Below are 4,325 nucleotides of genomic sequence, written 5' to 3' on the forward strand. Positions count from 1 at the left end.
ATCCATTATCTCTCTCTTGAGACCTACCCTTTCCCACTCTGAGTCCAGTGGCTTACTCACTCTAAACGCCTGGCTGATGTAGAAAAGCTTTCTTGGCTCAGCACAGCTGTTGTTTCTTTCATTGCCACTAGATGTCGTTGTTGAAACCTAATATACATTCATAGTCTGATGGCGGTGGCTTGTCTATCCCCAGCAAAATCCTTTCCAGACCCAGACTCTGTATAACTGCACACTTGAGTGTAAATTAGGGGTCTTTAATCTCCTACTCAGATGTCCAGTTTTCTTCTCAAAGCATGAAAAACAGGCTAGGGTGGCTGAGTCTAGACGGGTTTATACAGCCCTGGTAATACATTATGCTCACGACCTGCAAACAAAGGGGCACCGGTTCAAATATGTCTCCTTGATATGTTTTGTTTATCCACACTGCATTTGAAATTTCATATAAAAATTTTCACACAGGCCGGGCACAGTGGCTCATGCCTGTAATCCCAGTATTTTGGGAAGCCATGGTGAGCAGATCACTTGAGGTCAGGAGTTTGAGAACAGCCTGGTCAACATGGTGAAACCTCCTCTCTACTGAAAATACAAAAACTTAGTTGGGCGTGGTGGCCTGTGCCTGTAATCCCAGCTACTCCGGAGGCTGAGGCAGGAGAATCGCTTGAACCCAGGAGGCAGAGGTGGCAGTGAGCCGAGATCACACCACTGCACCCCAGCCTGGGTGACAGAGCCAGACTGTCTCATTAAAAATTTTTTTTTAATTTATAAAAATTTTTCACACAAACAAGCTGGATCTCCAGTTTCTCTTACTGCAATACTGAGCTCCTATCTGGCACAGCAACACCATCTGGAGCTGATTCTCGGTATCATCTCTCACCCCCTCCATATCAGATTGCTCAAGGCAAGCACTTCGCTGCAGTGCCCTCCACTCCACATTCCCTGATGCTGGCTGTTACCTGCCACAGCCAGTTGAATGTATGGTGCCTGTTCTAGGCCCTGATGGCTGTCCAAGAGCAAAAATCCAGGGTCCACCTTTTCTCACAGGTTTTCCTATGTAGGTCTGTGGTCCTTACCTGCCACTACATGTGAGTCAAGGACACTTTTGTCCATCAGAGAAATCTCCAGGACCTTTCCTCCGAAAAGACTCACTGACCCCCATCCACCCAGCGACAAACTCTGCAGACAAGACCAGCCACATAATTTGCAAAGCCCAATGCAAATGGAAATTCAGAACCTTTTGTTCAAAAGTCAGGAAAAGAGTGTCAGTAAAAGTACTACAATATTACATTTTTTCCTTTCTTCCACAGTGTGTCTCTCTCTTCTTGTGTCATGGTGATTTTTATTTGCTATTTAAAGTTGTGCTCCCTCAGGCATGGGAATACTTGCAGGGCAAGTACAGACCTTCACAGGTACCCAGGGGCCCTGCCTGTGACCCTACATGTAGCCCACGACCTCTCTGCATCCACCAAACTAACAGTCTGTGCCCTGCTCAGGGCAGAAAGGTCATTCTCCTTTTCCCACAGTTCCATGGCCCCACTGTCCCAATCCATAGTGGATAGGCAACCACCGTGGAACAGGAACCTCCATGCCATGCATTCAGTGTCTGGATGAGGTGGGCCAAAGACTTTCCTGCCAACTCACTCACCAAATGTACCGTGGAGTTGCCAGCCTGGGGCAGAGACAGCCACCACCTTGCCCTGCCCGGAGATGCTGTGGGGCACACATCGACCCTGAACCTCCCATATCTGTGCTCAAGCTCCCATTAGAGAAAAAGGCAATGGCAGAATGCTGCCCATCTCAGCCCCAACACGCTTGAGGTGACCACCTCAAGCAGAAGGCACATCAGTTAATGGGGTGCAAGCAGAGAGGAAGAGGCAGGGTGAGGCCAGGGTGTGAGGGCATAGGAAGCAGGCAGCCATGAACCCATCCTGGGGAAGTGGGAGGAGGGGCGATCAGGAGGGAGCTGAGGCTCCATGTACCTGGCTCATGCTCCATTGTTCCATCGGACTTCACTTACGAAAATACAGATTCTAAAATAAAACTACAAGGAATGTCATGACAGAAAATGCTGAGCATTAAGCCCCATTATGGGGCCCTTCTGAGCTGGGGATCCTGTGTGACTGCACTGTTCTCACACCCTAAGGCTGGCCCTGTCAGCAGACAGTGAGATCTGAAGAGAAGAAACTTTGAAGCGACAAAAATTTTGTTACACCCTTCCTCCAGGTTCATGGGGACCTACTTACCATATGTTTCAGAACCTAGGGGGGCCCTCAAGTGACTCTTCTCTGAAGAAGAAAAGTTGATTTGATTTATTCTGTGCACCTAGCATAAAGGTGGCTGGCAGTTTCTTCATATATATGGTGTCTGACACAGTGGTGGAGCCCTACAACGCCACTTTCTCAGTCCACCAGCTCATAGAAAACACAAGTGAGACCTTTTGCGTTGATAATGAAGCTCTCTATGACATCTGCTTCAGACCCCTAAAGTTGCCCACACTCAACTATGGTGACCTGAACCACCTGGTGTCTGCCACCATGAGTGGGGTCACCACCTGCCTGCACTTCCCAGGCCAGCTGAAGGCTGACCTTGGGAAACTGGCCATAAACATGGTCCCATTTACCCGCCTGCACTTCATGCCTGGCTTTATCCTGCTGACCAGCTGGGGCAGCCAGCAGTACCGGGTCTTGATGGTGGTTGAGCTCACCTAGCAGACGTTTGATGCCAAGAGTATGCTGACTGCCTGTGCAACCCCTGCAAAGCTGCTACCTAATGGCAGCTGCCATTTTCAGGGGCCACATGTCCTGGAGGGAGGTGGATGAGCAAATGCTTAACAGCCAAAACTAGAACAACAGCTACCTTGCTGACTGGATCCCCCACAATGTGAAAACAGCTTTCTGTGACATCCCACCCCCAGGGCTAAAAATGTCTGCTGCCTTCACTGGCAACAACATGGCCATCCAGGAGCTGTTCAGATGCATTTCAAAGCAGTTCACTGCCATGTTCAGGCACAAGGCCTTCTTGCCCTGGTGATTCGGTGAGGACATGGATGAGATGGAATCTACTGAGGCCAAGAGCAACAGGAACAACCTGATGTTCGAGTACCAACAGTACCGGGAGGAGGGAGAGTTTGAGGAGTGGGCCTGGAGGAGGTGGCCTAGTAGAGCCTTCTGTTAGATAGAAGTGACATGAATTCTTGATTTACTCCCAGTGTGTTCTATGAAAGCCATGTCTTTCTGTGTGTGCACTTGCTGTGTGTTCACCTGTATTAAAGCATTTTCATAGCAAAAAAGAAAAAGTTATCTAAGTTATGAAAGTTTTGCATCACCAAGCACGGTAGTTAGGCAAAGCAAATCCTCTAAGAAATTCACACTTTTTGAAGAGGGTGATTAAATCATTAGTAAGATAAAATAACAGCAACGATAATAAAAGCATTGACACCTTCCCAAGCAACAGTGTTGCCACAGGGAAAGCAACTCGCAAGTACATTTGTGTTCATTCAGGTATGATTACTGCTCTTTGCTTTTAACTGGATTTGGTAGAAAAGAAAACTATTATAAATACACGTTTTTTTAAGTGTCCAATGAAGAAAAAAAGGAAATATCGTATATTTTATTATGGGAAGTTATCAACTTATATTGGCCAAAATCTTCTGATGATCACCAAATAAAAGAATAGTAAACCAGTCGGGTTACAACTTAATGAGGAGCCTCAGCTTTTTTTCCCCAGAACACAGACTGGTAAGGAGAAGAGATAACTATTTTCTTCCGTTGTTTCCCTCCTCTTTTCATCTAAGTACATTACACTGAATATTCTGTTAGATTATATCACCCTGGACTTTACCTCCTCTTTCTTCTTTCAAAGGCATTATGTTAGCACATTTTATACCGAACGTATTTTACTATGTTCCTGATTCATAATTATATTATTTGAATTTAATGTTTTGTTGATGTCAACATTGAGATTATCACAGTTTCATTAAGCATATTTCATGCTGCAGTGTGTTTTGGTCACTGGCTCAGGTTATAGCAATAAGGATTCTAGAAAAATAACAAATATATTAGTTTTATGTGGCATAAATCACTGTGCAAACATTCAATTTTATTTCACAGTCTGTTTATTATTCCATCATTCCCTCCCATGATGTTAATAGTTTAAATTTTAATACATGGATGTAACACACAATCCACAAGTTGTTTCATTTGGCTATTTCAATATAAGAAAACAAATAACAATGAAAGGGAAGTTTTTGCCATCTGCTATTTTGAAGAACTATTATTAATGCATAATCTAATTATTGTACAACTATGTGGTTCTCAGCCTTTATGTTA

At 45.0% G+C, this 4,325-nt stretch overlaps 1 pseudogene; it reads left to right on the top strand.

Annotated features, from left to right (window-relative positions):
• Positions 1 to 2,354: 2,354 nt before the first annotated feature.
• Positions 2,355 to 3,171, top strand: LOC104682613 (annotated as a pseudogene).
• The last annotated feature ends 1,154 nt before the right edge of the window (positions 3,172 to 4,325 follow it).

Source organism: Rhinopithecus roxellana, chromosome 2 (assembly GCF_007565055.1).
Source record: "Rhinopithecus roxellana isolate Shanxi Qingling chromosome 2, ASM756505v1, whole genome shotgun sequence".
Lineage (NCBI taxonomy): Eukaryota > Metazoa > Chordata > Mammalia > Primates > Cercopithecidae > Rhinopithecus > Rhinopithecus roxellana.